Source organism: Urocitellus parryii, chromosome 10, assembly GCF_045843805.1.
Source record: "Urocitellus parryii isolate mUroPar1 chromosome 10, mUroPar1.hap1, whole genome shotgun sequence".
In the NCBI taxonomy this organism is placed as follows: Eukaryota; Metazoa; Chordata; class Mammalia; order Rodentia; family Sciuridae; genus Urocitellus; species Urocitellus parryii.
Window position 1 is genome coordinate 31,835,715 of NC_135540.1, and position 15,704 is coordinate 31,851,418.

Sequence of the window (15,704 nt, forward strand, 5' to 3'; positions counted from 1 at the left end):
TATGATCTGAAAGAATTCAGGGTACTATTTCTACTTTTTTATATTTCCTAAGAGTTGCTTTGTGGCATAATATATGATCTATTTTAGAGAAGCCTCCATGTGCTGCTGAAAAGAAAGTGTATTCATTTGTTGATGCATGAATATTCTATATATGTCAGTTAAGTCTATGTTATTGATTGTATTATTGGGTTCTATAGTTTCTTTGTTTAGCTTTTATTTTGAATATCTATCCAGTGGTGAAAGAGGTGTATTAAAGTCACCCAGAATTATTTTGTTGTGGTCTATTTGACTCTTGAACTCAAGAAGAGTTTGTTTGATGAATGTAGATGCTCCATTGTTTGGGGCATATATATTTATAATTGTTATGTCTTGTTGATGTATGGTTCCCTGAAGCAGTCTGTAATATCCTTCTTTATCCCTTTTGATTAACTTTGGCTTGAAGTCTACTTTATTTGATAAGAGGATAGAAACCCCTGTTTGTTTCCCCATTCCATGTGAGTGGTGTGTTTTTTCCCAAACTTTTACCTTTGGTCTGTGGATGTCTTTTCCTAAGAGTTGAGTCTCTTGAAGGCAGCATATTGTTGGATGTTTTGTTGTTGTTGTTGTTGTTGTTTGTTTGTTTTTGTTTTTAAATCCAATCTGCCAGTCTATGTCTTTTGATTGATGAGGTTAGGCTGTATAACATTTGGGATTATTATTGAGACATGATTTGTATTCCCTGCCATTTTGGTTTATTTTTGGTATTTCACTTGACTTGGTTGGTTTTTCCTTTATTGTAATATCTCCCTTTGCTGATTCTCTTTGTTGTTTTTCATTTCCTCCTCATGAAATATTTGCCATGGATGTTCTATATTGCAGGCTTTTTAATTATAAATTCTTTTAAATTTGTTTATCATGGAAGGTTTTTATTTTGTCATCAAATCTAATACTTAATTTTACTGTATATAATTCTTGGTTGGCACCATTTTCTTTCAGAGCTCGGTATATTTTGTTCCAGGATCTTCTAGATTTCAGGGTCTGAATTGAGAAATCTGTAGAATTCCTAATTGGTTTCCCTCTATATGTAATCTGATTCCTTTCTCTTGTGGTTATTAAAATTATCTCTATATTCTATACGGTAGGCATTTTCATTATAATGTGCCTTACTGTAGATCTGTTGTGATTTTGTACAATTGAACCTGTAAGCCTCTCTTATTTTATTTTCCAATTCATTCTCTAAGATTGAGAAATTTTCTGATATTATTTTTTTGAGTAGATTGTTCATTCCTTTGGTTTGGAACTCTATGACTTCCTCTATCCCACGAACTCTTAAATTTTGTCTTTTCATGTTATCCCATAATTCTTGAATGTTCTGCTCGTGGTTTCTTACATCTTCACTTGTAGTCAACTTTATTTTCAAGATTATGTATGTTTACATATATCCTCTTCATTTTCTGAAGTTTGTCTTCCAAGTGATCCATCTAATCTGTTGGTGGTGCTTTCTATTGAGTTTTTAATTTGGTTTAGTATTTCTTTCATTTCAAGGATTTCTATTTGTTTGTTTGTTTTCTGAACCTCTATTTTTTTTATTGGTTGTTCAAAACATTACAAAGCTCTTGATATATCATATTTCATACATTAGATTCAAGTGGGTTATGAACTCCCATTTTTACCCCAAATACACCCATAGCACAAGAGTTAATAACAAGAATCAACAAATGGGACTTACTTAAACTAAAAAGTTTTTTCTCAGCAAGAGAAACAATAAGAGAGGTAAATAGGGAGCCTACATCATGGGAACAAATTTTTACTTCTCACACTTCAGATAGAGCCCTAATATCAAGAGTATACAAAGAACTCAAAAAATTAGACAATAAGTTAACAAATAACCCAATCAACAAATGGGCCAAGGACCTGAACAGACACTTCTCAGAGGAGGACATACAATCAATCAACAAGTACATGAAAAAATGCTCACCATCTCTAGCAGTCAGAGAAATGCAAATCAAAACCACCCTAAAATACCATCTCACTCCAGTAAGATTGGCAGCCATTATGAAGTCAAACAACAACAAGTGCTGGCGAGGATGTGGGGAAAAGGGTACTCTTGTACATTGCTGGTGGGACTGCAAATTGGTGCGGCCAATTTGGAAAGCAGTATGGAGATTCCTGGGAAAGGTGGGAATGGAACCACCATTTGACCCAGCTATTGCCCTTCTCGGACTCTTCCCTGAAGACCTTAAAAGAGTGTACTACAGGGATACTGCCACATTGATGTTCATAGCAGCACAATTCACAATAGCTAGACTGTGGAACCAACCCAGATGCCCTTCAATAGATGAATGGATAAAAAAAAATGTGGCATTTATACACCATGGAGTATTACGCAGCACTAAAAAATGACAAAATCATGGAATTTGCAGGGAAATGGATGGCACTAGAGCAGATTATGCTAAGTGAAGCTAGCCAATCCCTAAAAAACAAATTCCAAATGTCTTCTTTGATATAATGAGAGCAACTAAGAACAGAGCAGGGAGGAAGAGCAGGAGGAAAAGATTAACATTAAACAGAGACATGAGGTGGGAGGGAAAGGGAGAGAAAAGGGATATTGCATGGAAATGGAAGGAGACCTTCATTGTTATACAAAATTACATATAAGAGGTTGTGAGGGGAATGGGAAAATAAACAAGGAGAGAAATGAATTACAGTAGATGGGGTAGAGAGAGAAGATGGGAGGGGAGGAGAGGGGGGATAGTTGAGGAACCTCTATTTTTTATTGAAGTAATCTTTGGCTTCCTATATTTGCTTATGTAGCTCTTTATCAAAATGATCTTTTGCTGCCTGTATTTGCTCTCTTATATCATCCTTTAATTCACAGAACACCTTAATTATGTACATCCTGAACTCCTTCTCTGTAATTTCTTTTGCTGTGCTGGCCATGGATTCTAATAATGTAGTATCTTGGTTTGTTTGGGGCATTTTCTTTCCTTGTATTTTTCATATTGTTCATGTGTCTTCCCTTCTAGCACTGCGGATCCAAGGTGCTACATTTTTTACCCTATAGGCTTATAGTGTCCCTGAAGGTTTCTAATAAGGGGGAGATCAATATTAAAAGTGCCCAATACAAACAATACACAGCCTTAAACCAAATAGCTCCAATTAAGACATTTACAGCTTTGTCACAATATATAGAAATGGTGAATTTAATTATTATCTACCATATAAACAGTAGGTTTGCAAAAGGGTCTAAGGTGTCTGATGTGGACAAAGAGAGAACTGGGGAGGGGTTTAGGATGAGATGTTAAGGAGGTAGGAGGTGAGGATATAGAGTTATTAAATCTTAGGAAGCATGAAAGAGGAGTCTAAAGAAGTTGGCTAGCAGCAGGAGAAAAGAGAAAAAGTGATTTGGGGGAAAGAAGTAAGTGGGAAGGCAATAGAGAGAGTACAAAAACAAATATAAAAATTAAGAAAAATTTTAAAATAAAATAACTTAATAAATTAAAAACTCTACATGAAAGGGCAGATATTTAATGCTCCCTGTCATTGAAGCTTAAAATTTCTATGGTTCAGTCTTTATTGAAGAATTTTTTCATGAGGAGTTCTGAATATTTTCCTTGTGCAGTATAGATATTGAAATTCAACCCCCATATTTCTATGTGTAGTTACCTCTCCATCTCCTCTATCAAAGGTACAGCAGTGTCTGCTTCATGATTATTAATTTAAACTCCACTCCTTTTTAAAAACATTATTATCCTATTTGTCTAGGGATTATCTTTCTTTACTTTGCTCTCTGTTAAGTTTTTAATATTATTATATATTATCAAGTATTTTAAAGACGAAGCAATTCTGCATTTATTTAGTACATCATTTAAAGTAAATCAAACTCCATGGGTTGATTTTTCTACTCCCATGGATTTTAAATTTCATGTATCTTCAACTCCTGAATTATAGTCCTAAACCAGTGGTTCTCAATGGCTGGTAGTTGTACTCTTCAGAGGTTATTTAGCAACGTCTAGAGCTATTTTGGTTTGTCCTAGTGGGTAGGTAAATATCCTACAAGGCCTGCGACCAGCATCCAGCTCAAAGATTTATCTTTTATCAAAATGTTAATAGTGCAAGGCTGAGAGATGCTGCCCACCCTACACTGCTCATTTATTTTTGACATATCCCTTTGAATGCGTATTGTCATGTGATGGCAGATGTTCCGTGTCACAAACCCATTTTTCACCTCCTCTTTCCCATCTCACTTAATGGCACCATTATGAAACAGTTGTTCAGGTCACAAAATTGGTGGTCACCCTTGAATTCTTGATAGTCCAGACTGATTGATAATACCCACTAAGTATGACCCCATTTATCTACTCTACTTTCTCTGTCCCAGTCTGTCATCTCTCACTGAATGCTCTTCTAGGCTGTCTCCCTTCTTTCCAATCTCACCATCACCAGATCATCCTCAACACTGCTCTCAGAGTACTCCTTTCATTGAATGTTTAACAAAATTCAAATTCCTTAGCAGGGTGTCATGACCTGGGTCCCCCCAATTCCTTAAACTACCTTTTGTGACACTCTTTCACTCATGATGCTTTCAAAAATCAGCCTTCTGATGTTTTTTGAAAGACATGGAAACGTTTTCGTCCCCCAGGACTCTCCCTCAGCCATTTCTTCTTCCTACAATGCTCTTCTTCCACGTCTCAGGGCAATTACTTCTCAGGCTTCAGAGCTCAATTTAAATATGCCCTCTTTCCCATGTGTAGCATTCCTTCTTGTTATCTCTCATGATACTCAACTGTAATTTTCTATTTGATTATACATATTCTAACTCAAGTGGAAGCTTCAAAAAAATCAAGAACTATATCTGTTTTGGGGGGACTGAAAGATGGCAGATGTTCAGTAAATATTTGTTGAAAAAATTGGCTAATAGCCTCCAGAAATTTAATATAAGTAATTAATAGCCAAAAAGTTTCAATATTAAATTGAATTTATAAGGACTTCAAGTTTTAGGTAGAAAGAATTAAACATATAATATGGAATAAGCTACATGCAATAACTAAATAATTAATATATGTTAAAATGTAGACATATATAAATACATATACATATGTATTATATACATTTTTATATACATATACACTTAAATATATATGCATATATATATTAGGCATATATAAGTATATTTAATATATAAACACAAAATGTGCATGTTTAATAGTATATATTATATAATGCATTAAAATTTATGTCTTATTATATAAATACATAATATAATTTTGTTCTATATCCAAAAGAAATGTTAAAATTGGTGAAACTTTTGTGTAACTGAAATATGGGAGACATTTTCTCCCCAGATGTTCATCATATTTATTGTTCTAGTCCTGAGTGATGTGCTCAATTTTTTCCTGTATGTTTTATGAGTTCCTATATCCAGTACCAAATTTCTTCAGAATAATCATTTTATTTCTTAGTTTCTTTTCTTTCCATTGTCCAGAATTTAGGTCTTCAGTGATCATCATTAACATTTTTATAGCTTAAATGTTTTGCTACTTCTAGCTGGAAACCAGGTGTGTCAAATCTTTTTTGGATGACATTGGAAAGAACATTAATAAGAATAAATCAGTTACTATACAAGGACATGTCTGGTCAGACAGAATATATGGAGCTTTCTCTTCCAAATATTAATGCCTGTAAAGTGGCTTTGTAGAAATGAACATAGTATTCTGAAAAAGAATCTTGTCTCCCCACAGAGAACTGGATTACAGACATGGTTTTCATATTGCTCTGTGTGTCACAAAGTAAACACAGAAAGCCTGTCAACATTAAGCTTTCATACTACTTTCTGCTCATAATGCAATGTTTGTATGGGAATCCCAGTATTCTTTAAAAATTCTGCTTGCCTACAAAAGGAGATTTATGTATTTTTTCCTCCAAATCTTCCCTAAATATTTTAATATAAAATTTCTGAAATTTTAAATACGAATGCAAGTAGATATTGGTAGCTGAATGTGTATCAAGAATGAAATGCTATTTTTAAGGGTGGTATCACTCCTACAACTTGTAACAAAGACAATACCAAAAAGTAAAAAGTAAAAATTCCAATCAAAGCAGCAATATCAAATTTTATAAAGTATCACTTTTTTGATCATGAGAATAAGCATATATATATATGCTTTTATATATATATATATATATATATATATATATATATTTATATATATACATACATATATGAAAGTGAGAATTCTTTCCCTTTACAGCGCTGATGTTTTATGAGTTTAAATCTGTTCTTTGTTTTGGCCAATAGCTTGCTTTAAAACACACTAACTAATCAGTTGACCAAAGCTCTACTGGCCATTATATCTACTTGCAAACTAGCAAATTCAACTTTCAATATAACAACACAAAGTAAAATGAAGTGGAATGCTGTGATTTTAAGGGGGCTTTGCCTGCCTTTGTTCTGTGAACTTTGCCAGCTTTCACACCATAGCAGTCCCACAGCCCTTTGTTCAAACTCACAACCTCAAATGTAAAGAACGGCTTTACATTGTGATTTTCTTACCCGAGGAATCCAAATGCATCAAGAAAAATGCTCATTGAGGCTTGGAACAGAAAGAGGTATTTATTTTACATGCGCCCTAGTTCTGCGTAACTCAGCATCATGACAAATGGATTGGGATTGCAATTGAGAGTTGAAACTCTCTTCATCTCCTATGAATTATGAAGCCCAAATACATGGCCTAATATGATAATCCTTTTAAATATCCGGTATTGGTATTGAGGAACCTTGAAGATCATCATCTCACATACTTGATTAGAGCCAATCGTGTGACATTGCAGATGACTCTATCAGATGTCTATTTATTCACTGAAACACCTGGCTTCATTTTATCTTACAATGTGTAAGAAACACAATTTCTTTCAGGGAAGCCAGTGTGACGGGGTAGAGAAAGCACTTGGGAAACTTACGTATCCTCATCATCATAAGCATAAGGGATGAAGTCAAGCAGATTTGGATCTGACTTCAAATCAGTTTGGTCACTTTCTGTCTGTTTGTTTTTAGGCAAATTATTAACTTCTCCGTGCTTCTATTTTCTTTCTTTTTTTTTTCATTTGTCAGACAGTAATTGTGAAGATTAAAGTTTGAGCTGATTGATAGGTTAGTTGACCTAATAAGATCATTCAGCATAGTATTTAAAAACCACATCATCACCTTGTAACCCCAAAATATGTAAAGCTATAAATATATTTTTTAAAGTAAATAATATTTTTGGAGTGCATCATACATCATACTATGCCTCCCTGATATGAGTATCTGATATTATTAAGGTAGGGTGTATACCACATTTTTCCATGCCACAACTGTCTAGAGTGCATATGCAATCATTTTTAGAATGTGAATAAAAAATATATGCAAGATGAGCCCAAATAACTAGGTTTCCAATTATGTCCAGGTTTCTATTATTTTCTCCTCTCTCTCTCTCTCTCTCTCTCTCTCTCTCTCTCTCTCTCTCTCTCTCTGATTAAATGACATCCAATGTTTATACAAGAAACTCTTAAAGGGTTGAAAGATACTGGAGGTGTTCAGTAAGGGCATGGCTGTCATTTGCCTCAGAAGTAAAAACAAAAGTTATACATTTGTTTGAGAGCACTAATACAGGATGAAAGTTTTTCCAGAATATGAAGGGAAGTGGGGAAAACATGAGAATGGTCAAACTATTAAAGGCTATATCCCTCCGTGTTCCAGTAAAGAGAAGAAAACACCGCATTTATTGAAAAGAGGGTGGGGGGCGGAAAGCAAGCAATTTTACAGAAATGAAATGATGAGACATTGTCAAAAAGTTGCTTCAAAAGGTAGTTAAAAATTGCATTAAAGAAGCTTCTAGAAAAAAAAAATAAAATGGAAGTAGCAGTTTTGCAATGCACTTAAAAATGAAGTGGAAAGAAAAGAGGATTGCGAGTAATGGAGAAAGAGATCTGGGATGTGAAGGCCCTTGAAGGGGATTATGTTGCCAGAAAAGGACGCCAATTCAAAGAGGATGGCTTCCTGAACGTTGTTCTCTAGTTTCCATTAGTCTTCCTCTTCAAAAAATGTCATCCGTTTCATTCAGGGAAGAACATTTTGCTATTTAAATATTGATTTTGAGAACATTTCCTTGATTTGAAAGTTTGCTACCAAGATGGGCAAAAATCCAAACTCTTTCTTTCTGTAGTCTTTATCATGATTTATAGGGTAGTTTTTCTTACCAAAGATAAAATGGGAAGAAAACCAGAATGTAAAACTGTACAAAACACACAATTCCTGATAATAAAATGTGTTGGCCAGAGCCACTATAGATATTTTATAATGTTTGAGAAATTTTGATTTTATACATAAAGATGTCTAAAAATTAATATTTCTTGTTTAAAACAAGAATATTTAAAGAACGGTGAGGGAACTCTATATAATAAACGTGGTCTTGTGTTTGCATGATTTTTGGCAAATGCTCCTGATTTCTGTTATCCCACAGATACACAGACATTAACCTGAAGAAAAGAAGTGGCTAAAGATAAATTCTCTTACTGCTTGCTCCCTGACAAACCACAGGACCTAAAGCAATCCTGACACATAGTTGGCACTCAGTAAACATTTGTTATACAAATGAAGTGATAAAGCCCTAGAGAAATCAATTAGCAAGTAAACTCTTTTGAGTTAGCTGAGAGCTACTTGGGCCACACAATCCTGAGGTAGAAATCTTTTCAGAATCTTTTCTGAGGCTGTGGGGCATCTCAACCTGAATTCAAATCTCCAATTTCAATACAGTAATTTGGTTTATACTCAACTGTGGAAAGATATTAACTTATTTATTATTTTTTTAAAAAGGAAAAACAAATAATTTAACTCCTCATTTGAATTTGGGGTGTGTGTGTGTGTGTGTGTGTGTGTGTGTGTCTAGGTCCTTCTTAAACTTTTTCAATGATTTGTTCTCAGGTCACCTCCTTGAGATACGCTTTTTAGAGACTTAGCCATAACTGAAGAAAATATATCTAAAGCCTGAAACAATCTGTTTTATATAATGTTTCAAGAATATGCCTCCTCTAGTAATATTTTTCTTAGAATTTAGTAAATTTCTTCTGAATCATAAAATATGCAATGATACACAATTACACGAAAAACACTTCAAAATTAGACAAATCCTACCTCATTCCTTGATTAATTTCATGGCTAAGTAATTTTTAGCCTTCCTAAAATACTTCCCCATGTCTTTCCTACCCATTTTCCACAACACACACTCCAATTGACTCCAACACTACATTTATCACCTGCCTGGCTTCCTGAAGAATTCATAATAGCAACTCAATAAAACAAGACAGGAAAAAAAAAGTGTAACATCATTTGGTAGAAATCATTGAAATGAATACAAGGACAAAACTATGGGAAAGAATGATGTACTTATTACATTACAAAATGGCTGTCAGCAAAATACATTATCAGCTAATTATAATAAAATTCCTGCTAACTGGAGGCAGACAAAAAAGTATATTCATATTCCCCATACACTAAAGCCCTGAGTAGATTTCTTTGAAAATAGGGATAGGGTTCTAAGTACTTACGAAATGTCCTTCACTGACCAGAGGCTAACAATGGATGGAACTAGGAACAGTAGGAATCCAGTTCTGCAGCATAGAGGAGCATGGGAAGAAGGCTGATTGAGAATAGTTATACACCACATGGTGTTGGGTATCTGCAGAGATATTCTCTCCTATAATTCTGAAAACTAGGTATGCTACCTAGTAAGTAGGAAGAAAGAAAAAGAAAACAGGGAAACAGTAACTGCAGATATGTCCTGAAATTGCATACTCTTCTCCAACACAAAAATGCAGAGATTCTGAGTTCCAGAGCAAGAGTTGGTCAAGAGACTTTTCTACCACATAAAGACGTTCTGTGTCTGTACTCTGTGACAAGATAAGACAGTAGCCATCAAACATGTGGCGACTGAACATGTGAAATGTTGTTAGAGTGACTGAGGAATTTAGTTTTTAATTTTGTTAATTTAAATTTAATTTTCATAATTTCAGGGATAATTTTAAATTATTTCTTATGGTCTCAAATAAATTTTGAAAAATCCTCTGAAAAGTTGGTTTTAAAAAGAAATGAAAAATCAATAAAAAAGGAAAAGGGGGAAATCATGAAATGTAATTGATTTTCATGCATGCGTTTATTGGGATGAACCCAACTGTGATGTATAACTACGAAGCTCTAAAAAAAAAGTTTAAAAAGCATTGAAAAATGAAAGCTGAGTGAGGAGAACAAAAAGAAACCTTAAGTACAGGAAAATAATTAGAGAAACTAAATTTAATTAGAATAAGAAGTAGAATAGATGCTGAGGAAACAGAGTCAGAAATATAAAAATGATATTTGAGAAAACAGTAGAGGTTGTAAAGAAAGAAATATAGAATAGTAAGTAAATAAGGAAAACACAATTTATTTGGAGGCAGATTCTATACATACATGATAAATTTCTCTTCTTCTGAAAATAGAAAAAAATAGAGCTGAATATGTTCAAGTATATATTATATAATATTTCTTAACCGAGGTAAACATAAGTATGGTAAATTAAATGCCAAATTACCAATTTTTAGACATGTCTTTTGAATTTGTTAAAATTTGAAAATAAAGAAAGAATTCAATGAGGGTCAAAATTGGAAAAGCAAATCATGTGAAATGTTAGAGTGGAGGAAATGAGGATGACCTCTGAAAATTGTGAGTGTGTGTGACCACACATGTGTGTGTCAGTGTTAGGAACTGGCCCAGGGCTTCATGCATGCCAGGTAAGCACTCTTCCATTAAGCTACACCACCAACCCCAAACTCTGAAATCTTTATCTGAAGTGTTCTATACCAGATGACAGTGTTACAATGGCTACAGAATAAAAATATGGACTCCAAACTTTGTACCAGCTAAACTATTGTTTACATACAGAAAGATAACCAAATGATATTCCCAAATGAGCAAGGCTCAGTAAATATGGTACTCATTAGTATGTTTGTAAAAATCACTTGATGACAAAGTCAGTCAACAATGAGATAAATGAAGAAAAACAAAATATTTAGAAATGAAGAAGCTATAATTGATCGTAGGCAGGAAACCTGTTCCAATAAAATTAAAATACCTATGGCAAAGTTAAAAACAAAAGGTCAATATTAAGAATACTAACAATGGAAGAATGATAATGATTATGTAGAAGGGGAAGTGGAGGGAGAAAATTTAAGAGCACAAACTTCTCTATTTGTCATGGAAGGAAATTTAAAAAAATGTAAATGCTTTGGGAACTAGTGATAGATTTTTATATTCACTGCAAACATAAGAAAAACAATCAACCTAGATAAATTTGATACAAAAAAAGGTGAATTGTGAAAGAGGACTTAGTCATTTCTGGAAACTGAGAATTGGAAAACACTTCCAATTCAACTGTACAAAGAAATCAAAAGCCACATGGTATATCTGTCTTTCTCAACATATCCTCCATGGTTTTCTGTTTCTGTATTTCTTCTTTCACTCCATCTCGACAATTAACTTCCACAAACCCACATAGAGAAAAAACATGGCTTAGACCATGGGAATTTTGTATATTATTACTTTAGTCTTCAGTTCTAGTTTATTTTTCTTATCTTCCAGTTCTAAAATTCTGAGTGACATATTCCATAGGTCCACTTCCAAGTCAGCTGCCCAGTTTTGATTCATTCAATTATAACAGGAAACAAGGATGAATAAAAACCTGATTTGCCCAGCTTAAGTCACATGTGTATCACTGACCCTATCAACTATGGTCTGGAAGCCAGGACAGAAGTAAGATTAGTAGTGAGGGTAGAGGACTCCTGCAAGAAAAAATCTATAGGGAAAACACAAGTTTAAGTTACATTTCTCTCAAATATAATCTGAGACACCACCTGTAACTTCCACCTGATGATATAATTACTAATGTTATGCACAAGATATTTCTAGTTTATTTTGCTTCTTTCAAGGCTCCTTCTGTCTAGTGGGTGGAAGTGCCTTCAGACGGTATTTGAGTTCAGGCACAGAGATAGAAACAGCCAGGCTGTTCCATAGGCTTGGATAGCTGGGTGTTCACAAAAGAACAAATCTTTCCTGTTAACCTATGATGAACATGTACCATGAGATATCTACTTTGTTGTTTTAAGCCACTGAGATGTGATTTCATTTTGTTACTGCAGAATTATTTAACTTACTGTTATAGTTTGGATAAGTGTCCACCCAAAGGACCATGTATTAAAGACTTGGTCCCTAGAATATGCTATTGATGCTAGAGTGAGGTGATGAAACCTTGAGAAGGTGAGGCTTAATGGGACCTCTTAAGTTACATGCCTTTGGGGAGGTTTGTGAGACTCCAGTCTCTTCTTCATCTTCTCTTCCTCTTATTCTCTCAGGGTATAAGTAGTTCTTCTCTGACACATTCTGCCACCATGATGAGTCTCCCCTGCCTGAGGCCCAAAGTTATGGGACCACTCAATCTTGAACTGGAAACTTCATAACTAGGATCCAAAATAAACCTTTTCTCTTTGTAAGTTAATTGCCTAAGTATTTCATTACAGTGACAGAAAACTGACTTAAAACCTGTTATGGCTACTCATCCATCCTTCCTTTTCATTAATTAGTGTGATTCTGCAGGGCCCATCAGCTGTTAACTATATCATGGCAGAACAGTTCTATTTTGCTATATTTTGCTACTCTCTTACTCTCTGGATAGTAGAGAAATACCCTCCACTTCTTTGATCCTTTTTCATCAGAGGTTTCCACAAGGTTGTTGAGACCCTGACGAAAGTATAGCTTTTTTTATGTTTAAGGCATATTCTCAAAAAAGGCAGGTGCTGGGCCCTGGGATGGAGGATGATAAAGCACAGATTTTCAAGCATTCTTATCAGCAACTATAATCTATTCAAAAATTTTACCCCCTGTCATTTATTTTATTATGTGCTCCCACATTTATTCCTCAACTAAAAATCTTTTTTCAGAGTCCAAAATGCTCCTTAGTTGACCTTTCCCAATGATCCATTTTCTTAAACCATCAGGTTTCCCAGGGCTTTTGCTGCTGTCCCTCAATGTGACAATAAATCCTAATGAAAGGAATACGACAGAGAAAATCTGCATAAACTAAATGTAAGGGGAAAGAAAGCAAGCAGAAAGTTAACCTTTTTTGGGGGACTCAATGGGCCAGGTGTTTTCATTAGGCTTGGGTTTTTTTTTTTTTTTTTGGTTTGTTTTCATTTTTTTTTTCCTTCTATGACCACAAGAACTTACAAGAACAAGGTTAGAGGAGGCAAAGTTTATTTGGGAGTCATGGTTTCAGAGTTCTCTGTCAACAGACAGCCAACACCATTTCTCTGGGCTCCAGGTGAGGCACAACATCATGGCAGAAGAATGTGGAGGAGGAAAGCGTCTTAGAACATGGCAATCATGAAACAGAGAGTGTTCATTCACCAGGGCAAAAATATATGTCCCCAAAGCATACACCCAGCAACCTATCTCCTCTAGTCACACCGTACCTGTGTACAGCTACCTCCAATTAGTCCATACCAGTGGATTAAGGCACTGTAATTGGGTTGAGACTCTTATAATTCATTCATTCTGAACTCTCTTGCATTGCCTCACACTTATGCTTTTGGGGAACAACTCATATCTAAACTATCACACTGAGTTCTCACTGGGGGATGATTTTGCCTTCCGGGTGATATTCTGCATGGTCTAGAGACTGTTTCATTTGTCACATCTAGACAGGTTGTGTCTACTGGCATCTAATGGGTAAATGGCAGAGATGCCACTAAACATCCTGCAATGCACAAGAACTGCCCATGACAAAGAATTATCTGATCCAAAATATCTCTACTGTGCTAAAGGTTTAATTAGGAATTTTGTCTTTAATATGAATTTGTCACTTTGCATGCTGTCATATTCCTCCTCCATAAATTAATACTATACATTTCCTGTATTTGAGATAATAATTTTGGTGTTGCAACCAACAAAGGAAATGATACAGTAAGACAAAGAAATGACACACTACTAGCTACAAATAAGCATTGTCACAATAGTCATCAAAACTCTTGGGAATGTCTTACACTTTAAGGGTGATTTGTTACCTGATTCAAACACAGGACTATTGAATCCATCTAAGAGAAACTATAAATTATTCCATTGTTGTCTTAAAAAAACTAAATTTGCAAGCTGAATCAGAACATATTCTCACAAAGTTAGAAAGGATATCTGGATCATGATCTAGTTTTTCTAAAGTACTATCAAGTTTCAAAAAAACAGCACTGACCTCAATTTTTAATAGTCCTGGGGGCCCAAACTGAGGATACAGAACATAATCTCTTATTCCCCGAAACAGAAGTTGAGCCAATAACATAGGGTACTTTATAAAGGAAGTAATGTCTGGTGTCCTGGAGCTAAAGAAACTGTTGGCACATTCAACAAAATCACAGCTGTTTCAGTCTCATTTAGTGACTGGTCCCAGTCTCTGAAGCCCATTTTGCCTTTTGAAATATAGCACAGCTAGCTATTCTGCAGTATGTGATTACAGCCACTGACAAGGGAGGTTTTCTTTATTTTTTAGCTCTGTCACAAAAGCTTTAGAAAATCTTGACAAGTGCTGTTAAGAAATACAGATTACTTTTTTAGAAACAAGATACATAGGGCTTTCTTAATGTGCCCATAATTGTGCATATTTTTATCCACAAACTAAATACATGTTTAAATCATTAGGGTAAAAAGGTGTCCTTCCATAAAGAAAAAAAAAGAATTACACTAATGTAACCACATGCAATGGTGTTGCAAGAAAGAATTTATGTGACTTCATTCAATGACCATGTGCATTTTTAGATTCTGAAACAAAAGTCTGCCAACAACTCTGAATCAGACTTTTCTTACAGCAGGGCCCTATCCCAGGAGACTAAAGAGCTTAAAAAGTAGGGAAGATGCCATATTTTGACATAAGACAGCTGTGTGTAAATGGGAAAGGGGGCAAAAGGTGAAATGAGTATAGACACTCAACTCCTTTAAGAGTGAAGGTTTTGTTTTTTTGTTTTGTTTTTAAAAAGGCCACAGTAAGAAAGGGTTACATATACTTCTTTGCATAAATGTCAAGGTAGTAAACCATTGGCAAAAGTTCATGAATTTATTTAGGAAATTGTTTTATAAAAAGTGGGAACTTTATGGTAATACTCAGTAAACTCCAAGCAGTAAATGAAATAACTTCTTTTAATACTATACATTAACTTCTCCCACACTCTAAACCAATATATAAATCAGAGCAAATAAGTCAGCTGATAATTTTTAATAACTTAAAGCATTAATCAAAAATAAATCTGAAAGGATTACATATTGAATAAATGGAAGTAGTTTGGGCACTAATAGCATGGGCTGCAAATGTTTAAGTATCAATAAAGTGAATGATCCTTCAAATTCTACTGTGAATAAGGTATTTTAATTAAATATTATTTGCCCAAACTTAAGTTTCCAGCTTGGTATAGAAACAAAATATATTAAGCAAAAATTTTTCTATAGTGCATAATGAAATTTCCCATCCTCTTAACCACACTGGAAAGCAAGTGTGCTTAACCTGGGAAACCAAAGATCCTGGAAGAAAGATTTCCATAAATGGATATCCACAAATCTGAGGAATCCTTGAAATTATATGGAGAATTATATAGACAGGCTCTACTTTTAATCAGCTTCT